This window comes from Nannospalax galili, unplaced genomic scaffold, assembly GCF_000622305.1.
Source record: "Nannospalax galili isolate Female #2095 unplaced genomic scaffold, S.galili_v1.0 scaffold116, whole genome shotgun sequence".
NCBI lineage: Eukaryota > Metazoa > Chordata > Mammalia > Rodentia > Spalacidae > Nannospalax > Nannospalax galili.
This window is the reverse complement of record NW_008340206.1, coordinates 1,002,100-1,017,625: the sequence shown is the minus strand read 5'-3', so window position 1 is coordinate 1,017,625 and position 15,526 is coordinate 1,002,100. Positions and strand designations below refer to the sequence as shown.

The window sequence follows — 15,526 nt, the reverse complement described above, 5'->3', positions numbered from 1 at the left end:
CTGTAGACCCCTTCAGGACCACTCAGTATAGAAGTTTTTGCCCTCTGTTGTGTGCCCTGGGAAACACATTATTGTATAGGACTCTCCTACACATAAACACCATCTTCCAGAGCTCACCTACAGACTACTGGACTCAGATCATCACAGCAGGGCGTGTTGACTCCCAGGGAAGGGACTAGAATATATAAGCTAGGGAAGATTAAGGGAGGGTCTCTCACTATTTTACATGGCATAGGGAAGCCATCATCCATGCTTGGGTGAAGACTTGGGTGGGGAGCACCCACATGCCTTTAAGTAAACCTGCAGCCATTGCTCTGTAATGAAGCCCAATAAATTCATTGGTTTCCAGAGTATTTTGGGTGGTATTGTACCTCTCTTCTTCATTGGGACAAAGGGCGGAGGGAATGGACAGATCTTGTTTATGTGCCCCCACCCCTGCCAAGAAATTTTTGTAACATACACAGCTCGCAGCTGCTGTGATGGGGTCTCTGATGTCCTGTGCCTGATTGAATCTTGTTTTCGTTTCTCCATCAGAGCACAGCATTTCAAAGTCTTTTAAGAATTAGTTTTATCTCCATCAATATGGAGCAGCAGGGACCTCACCTGAGTTCCTACAATTACCTCACCTCCCATCTCTCTTTTTAATCATTAGTAGCTTCTTTCCTCTTAGATTTTGGTCACAGAAGTACTTCAAATCAGAGAATGCCTTTCATTTGGCAACATTAAGCATAGGAGTGCTTTAAGGGTTTCCAAGCAGGGCACCTGGCAGGGCTTTCTGTTGTTCGGTTTTTGTCCTCACTGTGAGCAATAAAGATCTTAATTAAAGAAATTAATGAAAATGTCACCCTGGGCTACAGCCTTAATCCTCACAGCATCAGGCTGTTGGTCCTCTCCTGATGGATATGTTGGCAACACTGTCATCTCTTGCTGTCACTGACTGGGCTAGGATCTCCCAGCTCCAACACAGAGTTGCAACTCTCACTGTAATATCTGAGAACAAGTCAAAGCAATGCAGATCTGTCCACCACGCTTTCCTTTCTAAACAGTGGCTACTCATCATTTAACCCAGTCTCACCTGAATAAAGCCTTCCAGTCATACCACATCACTCCTGCCTCTGACTTTGTGAGCCCTGCATCCCTGTGTCCTCAAATGCTGTGACTCACTCTTTCATTCACTTGCTTTTTGAGACAACAGACTTCTTGCTATATGATAACTGTCCATCAAAAATTCCTATCACCACTGTGCCTGCACTCTGCGTACACATTTATTACATTCATCTCTTCCTCTTTCTTTCCCAAAGTCCATCTGTCTACCACTGTCTTTTTTCTCTGGCTCTCATTATATTCTGAATGTTTGTGCCCACAAAATGCATTACATGAAAGCCTACCCCTTAAGAGTGAGGTTTTTAGTAGGTGATTAGGTCCTGGTAGGGAGAGCCCTCATAGAGGGATGAGTGCTAGAGAGGCTTCAGAGTTAGTGCTCGTGCCCTGACAGCACATCATCTTATAGCACAAAGTCTGTCAATAAGGACTTCATCTGGCACCAGGCATTACATCTAGTGGTGACTTGAACTTGTACTTTCCAGTGAGAAGTAAACCTCTATGGTTCATTAGCCATGCAACCTATGACATTTTATTGCAGCAGACCAAATGGATGGACACACCTTCCACCCTTCCTCACAATCCCCTTAGATACCCATAAAAATCTTCTTACCATACTCTCCTCTTTCCAGTCAGTATCTCTATATGCCTTCAAAACTTTCAGTTCCCATCTTGGTAGGACATTTCCAAACTTTAATTACATACATGATTTAATTTTCTACTTTGAATAGTGACTGAGAATGCCTGTGCCACCCAATAACAGATATCTCTAACAGATCAAACATTCTGAAAGGGGATAAAGATCAAATCAAGTGCTAAAAGAAAGTTGTGATTTAGTACTTTTCTCTTTTAAGCTATTTAGAGTACTTCTATTATGATTTGACCCCTAAAGCCCCCCTTTTCCACTCTCCTCTGCTCTGTGGAATAGCTTTTCTGAGTGTTTCAAGATCTACTGCCCTGAGTCATGACATCTGGGACCTGGGGAAGTGCTTCTCTACATGTTCCTCTCATTCCCTAAGTCCTAAAAAAGAGAAAAAGAAAGAAAGAAAAACATGAGCGTATTCGAAGGGCACGACATGAAGATTTGCTCTCTTCTCAGTCTCTGGACTGAGAGGACATTGCTTCCCAGCATACAGTGTGGGCGATGAAAGTGCTTAGGAAGAAGAAAAGACAAGTTAATCAACTTGTCAGACCTCCCTACCAGACAAATGAATATCGTCATATTCAGCATTTAGTCCTGGGTGTATAGAGACTCCATTTTCTTTTCTTATTCTAATCCTTTGTTTGAGATGTGCCTACAACTGTCACAGTACTGTGCACAGTGACTGAGCCATGCTTTCTCAATATTAAGAAACTGGCATCACTCTCAAATATGTACATATACAGGTCTAAACATTTATGAAATGTGACATAAAATCTTTATGCAAGCAATTAAGTGATAATAGACTGTATCAAATGATTTAAAATTTTACATTTTAGTTTTACTTAAGCAATTTTAATTTTGAATGTCAGTATGCATTACTCACATTTTATACTAATATTTTAAAAATTGAAAAACCTTTAGAAAAAAATGAGAAATACTTCGAATTGTATAGTTTGTATTGAACTGCTTTCTTATAATGTTTAAGTTTTGAATGTTGGGGTACAATTACATTCTACAGCCTCATCTTTTAAACCACTATACCAATAAAATGCAAACCATGTAAAAAATTGCCAGTCACCCATTTGTAATGACTAAAATGTCCTACGAAATGTTACAGAATTAAATCATAACATGTGGGAACAATGTCTGCCTGCAACATGCAGTCTGCATGTGCCCATGGACCAAAATGCCACAGAAACAGGGACAAGTGGTTCCAGTTATCAAGCATCCATAGCATGTAGATTTTGTATTATATGGATCGATTTGTAAAGTCAGAGAAACCGGAAAGACTTGATTCACAGATTCATTCACTTGCCTTGGAATTTTTACCTATATTTACAAGTGAAAAGAGCATACTATTCACACACACACACACACACACACACACACGTTTGCACATTTCCTGTGATTCATTAAAATGTTGTGTTTCATTTTCCATGGGAAAGAGAACAACACTCATTTTACTAAACCTAAAATAACAATAAAAATATAAAGACATAGACCAGCCAGTCAGCTCAAAGAGTAACGGCACTTGTTACCCTGACAAGCTGAGATCAGCCGAGCACACATGAAAGGACAGATTTCCACACTTTCCTCTAACCACTAACCTACAAACACAAACACACAGACACATACTTACATACATATACACAAATTAGTACCGAAATGCACACTAAAACTCCAAAAATGAGCTGAGTCCTTAATCTACACCCAAAGTGATATAGTTGTGAAGGTGTGCTGATTGCAGCAAATTAACATCATAGTAACATGTTAATATTTATCTGAAACCTTTGCTGATGGAGTGGATGTATTCTGTATTAATGGAACTAAGTGTATTTTGTAGGTGAATAACTTTCCCTCTTCCTTGGTTCAATACACACAAAATGACATTCAATTGAATACCAAGTTTACATCAGTGACTGTAATAAAAGTAGACCTATAACTATTTTCCTCTCTCTCTTTCTGTCTTTCACACATTCGATGGCACACAGTCATCATCAACACCTCCTCCTTTTCTAGACTTTCCAAATCGAGTCAATCCCTATTTCTTTAAATTCTCAAGTACACTCTTCACCACTGTTTCTGTAACACTCTCAGGCTCACACCTGCTCTACTGAAGAATCCTCTGTCTGGTTTCTGTGTCTCACTATCTACTTTACCTGACACATGGTTGTTCTTAGAGTATGGCCCCCATATCAACTCCCTGCACCACCCACTGTCTACTATAGCTGTTAGGTCATTGGTCATGGTGTTTGGCTCCCATACCACCTTCCTGCAGGACCCACTATCCTATTCACCTACTTGAGAAAGGGTTCTTAGGGCATACCCATAGCACCTTCCTACACTAACCAATATTCATTCTTATTAGGAGATTGTTCTTAGGATATAGTTCCCAAATCATCTTTCAGCTCCAAATACGATCCAATCTGCCTTTCAGGTAGTGGTTCTTAGAGCACAGTTCCCAGATCAGCAGCATCCAATCACTTGGGGATTTTTTAGAAACAAAGATTCTTGGGTTCTACCCTGGAACTCCTGAATCAGAATCTGGAGGTGGGACATAGCCATCTGTGTTCCATCAACTTTCCAAGTGGTTACGATACATGCTAAAATTTGAAAAGTTCTAGAATCACAGTTTTCAAGGACAATATTCATGTTCAGTGGCCTGTTTAAAAGTTTTCCATGACATTTTCCTTGTGTGCATCTTTCCAGGTCAAGGATGGAGCCCAGGCTCTTAGGAATACCTGTCATACCCTCTACTCTGATTTCTGTCTCTGTGCTGTCCACTTCCTCCCTCCCACCTAGTGATTTAGTCATAAGCAGGTTCTGAAACTGTGAGCACAACCTGCTTTTCACGCCTTTGCGCCTTTTCCTAGTGCACCTCTTCCCACACACAGTTCGTCCACCTGGAGGAGTTCTGTTCATCTACCCAGGTCCAGCTCAAATGCCCCCTTCTCACAGAACAATTTCTGAGGGCTAATTTCAACAATTTACTTTTACCTTATCCTTAGTCTTCCTGGTCCACCTACATAATTTTTCTGAATTTACATTTTCATGCATTTAAAAAGAAATGGCATTTGTTTACTGGTGCAAGGAGGTGAAGGGAAAAATAGACACAGTACTTATTCTGCCTCCCATCTGCCCACCCCTAGTCCAAGAGTTAAGGAGTGTCATGTGTCTCTTGGAATAACTGTGGCACCTTGAAGACATCAATACTTCCTCCCAGATGTTGGCTCAGTTGCTTAGCAGTGCCTACGCCTAATCTCCAAGACCCACAGCAAAGTACAAATGAAGGCCCACATATCATATGTCTAAATATTTAAACATTATAAATAAAACTAAAAAAATTCAATAAAATATGCTCTATCCTTGTGCTCCCTTAAAAAAAAATCATTTCTATGGGGCTGGAGAGATGGCACAGCAGTTAAGAGGACTGACTGCTCTTGCAGAAGACCGGGGTTTGATTCCCAGCACCCACATGGAGGCTATGATCCATCCTTAACTCCAGTTCCATGGGAATCCGACGCCCTCTTCTGGCATGGCCTTGAACGACATGGGTGCAATCACATACATGAAGGCAATACACTCATACACATAAAATAAAAATAACAAAATATTTTTTAAATATCATTTCTTGGGCCTGACAAGATGGTTCAGTAGTTAAGAGCGTGCATATTGCTCTTTCAGAGGACCTGACTTTGGTTCCCAGCACCCACATTGGACAGCTTGCTGCCACCTCTAACTCACTTTTGGTCTCTGCAGGAACCTGCACTCATGTGCACACAATCAGATATACAGGTAGAACTAATTAAAAATAAAAATAAATATCACAACTTTACTATCTATTCATTAGCTGAGTTGTTTCCAATTCCTGGATATTTGAAAAGGGCAGCAAAGAACATGGATGAACAGGCCTCTCTGTAGTAGGATATGGTCTTTTGAGTGGCATGGCTGGCTCATATGGTAGCTGGATCTCTAGCTCACAGAGGAATCTCCACACTGATTTCCATAGTGGCTGCTCCAGTTTACAGTCCCACTTGCAATGAAGAGTTCCCCTGCTTCCATATCCTTGCAAGCATTTTGTGTTGTTTGTTTTTTGGATATTAGTCATTCTGAGTAGGGTAAGATCAAATCTTGAATGATTTTAATTTATATTTTCCTGATGACTGAAGATGATGATCATTTTAAGTATTTCTCAATCATTTGTTTTTCATCTTTAGAGAACCCCCTGTTCAGCTCCTTACTGCAATCTTTAACTAGAGTTTTTTGATATTTAATATTTTAAGTTCTTTATATATTCTAGATACTAAGCCTCTGCCAGAGGTATGACTGGTAAAGAATTTCTTCCCACTCTATAGACTGCTTCTTCATTAGAATGATGGTGTCCTTTGCTATACAGAAGCTTTTTAATTTCATGAGGTCTATCTATCAATTGTTAGACTTAATGACTGAAGTATAGGAGCCCTGTTCATAAGGTCCTTTCCTGTGCCTACAATTCCATTGTATTCCCTACTTTCTCCTCTATCTGATTCAGGGTATTGGTCTTAAGGTTCTTGATTCATTTTGAGTTGAGTTTTGTGCATGGTAAGAGATAGGGGTCTAGTTTCTTATATACCACTATCCAGCTTAAGCAGCACTGTTTTTCAAACATGCTGTCTTGTCTCCACTGTGTATTTTTGGCACCTTTGTCAAAAATAAGGTGGATTTAAATATGGATTTAAATCTGGATCCTTGGTTCTATTACACTGATCAATGTGTCTGCTTTTATACCAGTACCATGCTGTTTCTATTACTATAGCTCAGTAGCATAATTTGAGACCAGGGCTGGTAATACTTTTAGCCGTATTTTTATTGTTCAGGAATATTTTCACTAACTGGGAATTGGGGAGGGAGGTCATATGAAATTTGAGATTATTTTTCAATTTCTATGAAGAACTGTGTTGGAATGTTAATGGGTATTGCACTGAATTTGTAGATTGCTTTTGGTAGGCTAGTCATTTTCACAATATTAGTCCTACCAATCCATGGGCACAGGAGGCCTTTCCATCTTCATTTTCTTCCTTCTTTGCAAAATTTCAATTAAAAAACAAAATAAAGAAATGTAAAAAAAATTAATTAAAACTGATTTCTTAATGACAAATTGAAAGTGAAGTAAAGTAGTGGTGTATAGTAGCAAGAAAAAAAATGCCTACACATTGTTTGGGGGCATCAATATTTCATGAGTAATGAAATAAACAATCCATGTTATATATGTTTACCATACAATTCATTTTCTTACCTTTATTTATCAAATTATGGCTGTAACCAAGATTTTTAATTTATTTTTGATAGTGGTAAGCCAAATAATTTAAAGTTTAATGTAATTTTTTCAAGTGATAGAACAGGCAAATTTACATTATTAAAATCAATTTAGTGTGAAAATAAAAAATTGTTTGCAAAGTTTTTTCTTAAGTAATCAATATCACCTACTATGTAATTTTTTATGTATAATGAATGTGAAATTTCAATCTGAGAATATTTTATTAAACCTTATATTTTCTCATTAAACATTGGGTAACCAGGTCTGGGGATACAGCTCAGTGGTACATTATCTGTCTATCATGTACAAGACTCTGGATTCAGTTGACTCAGTAGCTCAAAATAATAACAATGATAATAAAACACTGAGTAAACACTTGCTTACCAAAAGATTGTTAACACATTTCACATACATTTTCTCTAGTACTGCACACATGCAAGAGCAATATTCAGTGTTTAGTAATGCAAAATATACCTCACTCATCATGGTCAAATACTATTTCAATCAGTGTGGACTTTCAAATCTGTCAGTACAGCATGAAAGGTGATGCTCAGAAACTTGGGTAACAATCCTTGTCTATGTGATGGCACCCATGCCAGGAGCAAGAGCTTGAAAAGGATTTATTGATCTGACCATCTTACCTGCCTCATGTCCCAGCCTACCCCACCCCAAGGCCACAAAGCCCATGCCCATCCCTGGTGCCACGTACCTTTGCAGAATTTAATTCTGTTGCCTTTGACTTCAAATGTGCAGGAGGAGAAGTGAAGAAGCATTTTCTGGAGCATTAGAACAGGTGTTACATACTGCACTGAGCCAGCTTTCATACCCAGTGGATGTGGCATTTGTCACAATGTGTCTGTGGCACGTGGGGTGCTCTGACACTTGGGCTCGGGACACAGAGCCCCAACCCTTGGATCTCAGTATGGCTTTATTCAGTGTTTGGTGTCCTCATTCTGGCAGAACCAGAAAAGTGGAGCTCAGTTTTAAGGTGCTTTCCTGGGATAACCCAAATGAATTTATCAGTTGTAACTTTTAGGCAGCTTTGAATGTCTCATATAATTTTGTCCACCAGAACACATAGAGTTTTCTTCCTACTACTCATGAAACCTCCCTCCATTTCCCTACCCCGAGTACTATTCCAAGACTGTTCTATCAAAAGAAATCCAGTTTTAAATGAGAGAGGGGGACATGAAAGACCTAGTGATATGCCGTGACTTGTAGTTGATGTCTCATGTTTTAATATGTCTAAAAGTATGTTTACTAATAGAACATTATGTTTTTGGATTGGAAAAAATGGCTCAGTGTCTATCTAAGAACATTTGTTGGTCTTCCAGAAGACCGAAGTTTAATTCCTAACAACCATGTCAGGTGGCTCACAACTGTCTGTAATTCCAGCTCCTGGGGATCTGACGCCTCTAGCCTCTGTGGGTGTCTGTATTCATGTGCACATAACCCACACACAGACATACACACACATACATAACTAAATATAAAACTAAATTTTAAAAACGTCATACTTTTTTTCTGACTGAAGTTCTTGGTATAGTTATCACCCAATCCATTATAACTGATTCAAAGCATTCCCAAGGATGCCTTCACTGTACATCTTGGAGTCTTTGGTCATAGATGTGAAGGGGATACATTAATAAAAGGAAAACAGAGAGCTGGAAAGGAAAGTGTCTACAAACAAGCAGCTTGATGATTAATCTCGTGTATCAACTTGGTACCCAGTAGTTTGATCACACTTTTAGTGGACACTACTCTTAAAGAACTTAATAAATGTGATCAACCCAGCGACTGGCTTAGCAGAGTGGCGAACCTCTATACTCCCAGTACTTCTGAAGTAGAGGCAGAAGGATCAAGAGTTCAAAGTCAGCCTTCTTTGCGATATATGAACTTTGATACCAGCTACTTTTAAGATCATGTCTTAACAACAAAGAATCCATTGACTTTAATAAAATGAGCTGCCTTTGAAAATACTGGTAGGCCTTTCCCTGTAAGTCCTGGACACTTAGAAAAAAACCTGAGGGGTTGGAGAGATGCCTCCTCTTGCAGAGGACCTGGGTTCAATTCCCAACACCCACATGACCACTAACAATGATCCATAACTCCAGTTCCAAGGGATCCGATGCCCTCCTCTGACCTCCATGGGCATGGCATGACATGGATGCACTTACATTCAGGCAATACACTCAAACACATAAAATAAAAATAATAAAATATATTTTCACAAAGAACAAAACCTGAGTTCCTTTAAGAAAGAATTCTGCCTGAGAACTAATATAGAAATCCTGCTTGAGCTTCCAGTCCAGATTCAATCCTATAACGTCAACTCTTGCCTAAATTCCTGTCCAATTTACCTTATAGATCTCAGGCTTGGCAGCCCCCATGGAAACATAAGCCAGTTCCTTTGGGAGGACTCTGACTCATACAGATATTTTCATCATCTTATCCCAAACCTCAAAGTTAGGTCACTTCCAAGAAAAGGAAAACTTACCATATAATATGTACCTTCTCTCTCTATCTTTCTGAAGTATACTATACAATCCCTGCTTCCAGAATCTGGAGCACGGTATCAAAATAATGGGTACAATACAACAGGCTGCCTCTGTTCTAGGCTGAGAGTCCTTTCCATGCTGAACTGTGCCCCTCATTATTGTATTTCCTGAGGCTAGGAATTGCCAATCACTTAACAAATGATTAATAAATGTCTGCTGGATGTCAGAGGAGCAAGGCTAACGTTACCTAGGAAAGCTGGCAAACAGGAGGATAGGAAAAAGCCAGAGTGGAAGAACAGAGAGAAGAGGGAAACACCGAGGCTTAGGGAACAGTCTCCCCTGCAGCTAAGGCTCTCTGAGAATGGGGCTCACCCAGCTTCCCCAAGCTCCAGCACCGTCTTAATCACCACTCTCACAGAGAGGTTGAGAGCGCCAGCTAAGAAACTTGGTACCTGCAAGCAATTAACTTTAATAAGTCAGCAGGTGATTTCCTTCAAAGAATGCTGACAAGTCAATTTGCTGACAGCAGCTCTAGATTCTCCAGTTACTCAGCTATGGCTTCAACCTCTGCCCTTCTGAGCCCAGTCAGTGCTTATGAGTGATGAATGAAAAGGTAGCCAAAATCTGGTTCTTTTAACAGCAAAGCTTGTAATCAGCGTTTAGTCACAGTCATATATTATAGGCAGAAGCAACCAAGAAAAGCAAAAGCCCAGATGTCTGTTAAATAAGGAACAAGGAAGTACTTCTACCTTTATTAACCATTTTTGCTTTCTACCCTCATCACCCTATTACCTAAGGTAGAATCCCCCCACATCAAGAATCCCTAAATGGGCGTAGGAGAGATGGCTCAGCAGTTAAGAACACTTGTTCTTCCAGAGGACCCAGGTTCAATTCCCAGCACATACATATCAGCTAACAACTGTACATAACTCCAGTTCCAAGGGATCTGACACCCCCTTCTGGGTCCTGCAGGGCAATGCACGTACATGGTACACTTACATACCTTCAGGCAAAACATCCATACACACAAAATAAAAATAATAAAAAAGAATGACCCTGAAATGTTGCAAATACCTTCTCATTCCATTTTATTTTCCTTTTGCACAATGGAAGTGTGGGGAGACATAAACAACATCTACCCCCTTCTCATAAATTCCCAAAGAAAAAAGCAAAGTACAGTTGCACCAGATTTCATCCTGGGGAACCAATGCATTTCTGAGACTGACTCAACAGAGCCGAGGTGAAGGGTTATCGGCAGAAGCATGAGTGACCCAAAGCAGCCACACAGCATGGATGATGGCTGGCCCCTCAGCCACAAAAAGGGGTTCACTTCTGTTAGCCTTCCCCAGCCTGTATACTCTCACACTTCCCTCCCAAGGCTGGGAAGCCATGTGGTAGCAGTTCTGGCCAAAGACTGAGAGGTCTCATTTATGTGCTGTCCCCAGGGAGCAGGACATACCCTGGGATGGGGGGGGGGGGACATGATGGAGCAAAGCTTCTCATCTTGTGAGGCGGGATGAGGTACTCACAGTACCCTTCAGAACACACTCAATGACATAAGGACCTCCCAACAGGCCACCCTGGGGACCAAGCTACTTTTTAGTTTTTTATTATATTCTTAATTATTTATTTGGGGGGTTGGGTATGCATGTGTAGCTGTATACGTGTGGAGGTCAGAAGACTTGCAGGTATTGACTCGCCCTCCACCAGGTGGATTCTGGGGCTTGAATTCAGGTCATCATACTTGGTGAAAAGTGCCTTTACCTGTTGAGCCATCTCATTGGCCAGGACCCAAGCTTTTAACACATAGACCTAGAGTACATTTCAGTTATAAACCAAAGCTCTGATAAATCCCAAAGACATGATAGTATTTTCTCAGAGGAGATGTTTAATAAATATTTGTAAATGGCAAGGGGAAAATCTGTGCACCCATTCATTTGGGTTTGTCTGGTTTTTTGTTTGTTTGTTTGTTTGTCTGTTTAAGCCACATTCTTACTATGTGGCCCAGCCGGACCTTGAACTTGCTGTTGATCCCCTGTTCTGACTTTCTTGAGGTTGGGGATTACAGGTATGTACCACCATACCTGGCTGGGAGAAACATCTTAGATAACAGTATTTGAGGTTGTCTCTGTTTCCTGTAACACATGTTCCATGGATGCAGCAGGAGTGGCATCTCTATTCTGCGCTCATCACTGTATGACTCTTCCTATGTACTACAGTCTGTCCTGTCTACACGGATGTCTCACTCTTGACCTTAACACTTTAGGGAGTAAATCATTCATTGCTGTCCACATACACTGTGCTCTCATAAATACTTTCATCTTTCAGCTTAGATTTCAGCTTGGATTTCTCAAGACAGTTTAGGTATCCTGTACTCCCAATGAATTTTCCTCCATTTCTAAGATTCTATTTTTAATATTTGTTACATTGCAGTCACTATTTCCTTGCAGGTTCACCTTCATCATCTGAATCAATGGTCCTTGGGGATAATACACATACACTTTGAGTAGCTGTCAGGGTAGCAAGTGCCAGGCATATTGATAGACATGTGGAATTATTGGATCTATAAGTCCACGTATGTGTGTCCCTTGATCCCTGGCACTGTCATGACAAGTTTGACTCCTTCTGGTGCCTTGTGCTCAATTTAGCTCTGCGAAGATCAGGAATACTACATTAACCACAGTACCTAAACTTTCCAATCTTATATTCATCTCACAATGCCTGTTGTTTTCTGCAAGAGCAAAAGACATCCTCAAACTGTTTGTAACAGATTAATGAATTATTCTATAAGTCAGGCCGCACTATTTGGGGGACCAGGATCTCAGGCTTCTCTTTGTCAGCTTCATGCCACAGGGCATCCAGGGATGCTACCATGTTAGACATAGTGGAAATGACCAGGGTAAGCAGGAGTGGATGATCTTGAAGGACCTCTGTAGTGTCCAGCTGGGTCCTTACCTGCTCTGTGGGGAAGAGAACATTATGAGGAGGTCAGAGGGGTACATTTGAGCTTCTTGCTCCTATGCAAATATGTGCTGCCCAGGTGTCTCCTTAAAATGACAAAGGGAAACTACTGTGGGTAAAAGATACTCTTTGACCTCAGCAGTAGCAGTTGACTGGTAGTTTACTTTAATATGTATCTGAGGTGCCTGCATGTCAACTCACATCTCAGGAGAGAACAAAATTAACCTACAAAAGTCTGGAGCCTTTCTATATACCAATAACAAGCAATCAGAGAAAGAGCACATGGAAACACTCCCCTTCACAATAGCTGCAAAAAAATATATCTCGGAATAAACCTGACCAAAGACATTAAAGAGCTCTACAATGAAAATTTTAAATCATTAAAGATAGAGATTGAAGAAGAGATCAGAAGATGGAAGGACCTCCCATGCTCATGGATTGGAAGAATTAATATTGTGAAAATAACCATCCTACCAAAAGTCATTTATAGATTCAATGCAATGCCAATCAAAATCCCCATGACATTTTTTCACAGAATTGGGAAAAAACCATCAGATTCATATGGAAGCACAAAAGACCTCAGACAGCCAAAACAACCCTGAGCACTAAGAGCAATGCCGGGGGGGGTTACTATACCAGATTTTAAGCTGTGTTACAGAGCTACAGTCATAAAAACAACGTGGTCCTGGCACAGAAATAGACCCATAGATCAATGGAACAAAATTGAAGACCCAAATATGAGTAAATATGATTTCCGCCACCTTATATTTGACAACGGGGCCAAGAATATTCACTGGAGGAAAGACAGCATGTTCATCAAATGGTGCTGGCAAAACTGGATCTCCACCTGTAGAAGAATGAAACTAAACCCCTATCTTTCACCATGCACAAAAGTCAATTCCAAATGGACCAAAGACCTCAATGTAAAGCCTGAAACTCTGAAACTGTTAGTAGATTCAGGTTTTTAATAAGTTCTTTCATAAGGAGAGCCAAAGCAGAGGATGAAAAGGGAAGGGAGAACTTTTCTGGTGGTTGAGCAGGAATTCATACAAACACAGAGACTCAAGGAAGAATTCCTCTCTCCAGACACTGCAGGTCATTAAGGATTCTATGTCACTCTGGTTAAGAATGTTTCATACTGGAGAACAAAACTGCTATGGCCTTCGTCTCTCTGTTTCCCCTGCACCTCCATTTAAAACAGAAGAACAGGAGCAATGAGTCTTTTACCGTTGGGATTCTGAAGATACAATGATAAATAAGGAACTATTCAAAGAGTGGGAAGTTAAAGGCAGGAGCCTCTATGCCTCTTCCTCCCCTCTCTTCCTCCTGTCAATCATCTGCTGTACCAGGGTGGCTCCCACACCTGCTTTATTAACAGTTAGAGAACAATGCAAAGCTTCATCTTTAGAAGAGCAGGGACGAGTCATCCTTTCATCTGCAGATGACAGTGCAGGCAGAGCTGCTGGGCAGAATGAGGCCCTCCTCTCCCAGAAGCACCTGAGGATGACAGAAGGAACAGAAGCAATGAAGACCCTCTACAGGAAGTTCTCAAGATCCACCACCCCAACATCCAGATGGGGTCCAAGACCTTGAATAAAAAGTTCCCTGTTCCAGTCCAAGACCTCAGAGGGCTAAGGAAGTGAGGCACCTCTTTGCCTAGGACCAGACCCTCAGAAATTTTGCCCAGAATAGTCTGAGATGGGGCCTGGGATATTTTTTAAAGTTATCCAGATGAGTTAGACATACACAAGAGCTAAAGAACCACTGGGTTAGAGGACCAGCAAGAGAGCCAGAGATTTCCACTTAGCAGAGTCAGACAATGAACATAACCACAGAAAGTCATCTGAATGTGTGAAATGCATTCACAGGAAGGTGACTTGGTACTAAATGATAAATGAGACAGGCTAATTTACAAAAACACGATAAACTTCTATAGCAAATACGTCACGGTGTGTACCCAGTGGGTGTGCAAGATGACCCATAAGACACCAAAGAAAACAAATGAACATATTTAAGTCTGTCACATTTTCAAAAGATTCTCTCTGTGTTTGTTTAAAAATACAAATGGATTATTAGTATAGTAATATGTACATACAATTTATAGGAACTGCATAGGAGTATATATTTGAAAGTATTTTCTTGATAAGCACAAATGATTTTAAAATTCTGGAAAGTACTGTTTTGGAAAAGGGTAAAGATTGCTCTCAAAGGGACTAGAGAGATGATTCAGCTGATATGAGCACTGGCTGCTCTTGCGGAGGACCTGGGTTCAATTCCCAACACCCACATGGCAGCTAATAACCATCTGTAACTTCAGTTCCAAGGGAACCAACACCCTCTTCTAACTTCTGCAGGCATTGCACAACATGGGTACACCTACCTACATGCAGGCAATACCCTCATACACATGAAAATAATAAATGAGATATGTTTAAAAAAATAAAAGATGGTTCACAGAAAGCTCTGCTTGGAAAAAATGACCAATTAGAGAGGAATTAGGGGCTTTCTCAACCCAAGTTCCTCATAAGAATAATGAATATCCTGGAATGGTAAGAAAAAAAGATCCAGAATAGGGGAAGGAAGGCTGATTTGATGGAGAATTAACAAAGCTGTCATCTTCAGTAGGATTAGGAAGAGTAACTGCAATATTACCCAACGTAATACTTGCTAAGACTTACTAAAGTCCCAGTAAGATTGAACTCTGTGCTAGGTACTTTTTAAACATTATCATTAGTGTTTATGGTGACTGATCAAATTTACAGATAGCGACCACAAAAATCTTAAAAATAGTGTTATAAATGGAGTTCTTTAGTCCAAAGCCAGCGTTCTTGAAAATCAATAAGCTGTCTCTTTGCAGGCACATACACTAAAACTTGGAACAACACAGAGATTAGCATGGGCCCTATCAGAGAATGACACACAAAGTTAAGACGCATTCTATAATTTGAAGAAGAGAAATAAAGCATTCAAAGCAAATAAGTAACTCATTACATATTGTTAGAAGACTTGACAGTCAAGGGGAAAATG

At 40.3% G+C, this 15,526-nt stretch overlaps 1 protein-coding gene and 1 non-coding gene across 2 annotated transcripts in view; one reads left to right on the top strand and one right to left on the bottom strand.

Annotated features, from left to right (window-relative positions):
• Ctnna3 (catenin alpha 3) overlaps positions 1–15,526 on the bottom strand; it is a 1,668,564-nt gene that overhangs the window by 709,944 nt on the left and 943,094 nt on the right. The window lies entirely within an intron of this gene.
• LOC115070720 lies at positions 15,344–15,446 on the top strand. The gene has a single exon (XR_003849868.1). It is a non-coding gene; the product is annotated as a U6 spliceosomal RNA (small nuclear RNA).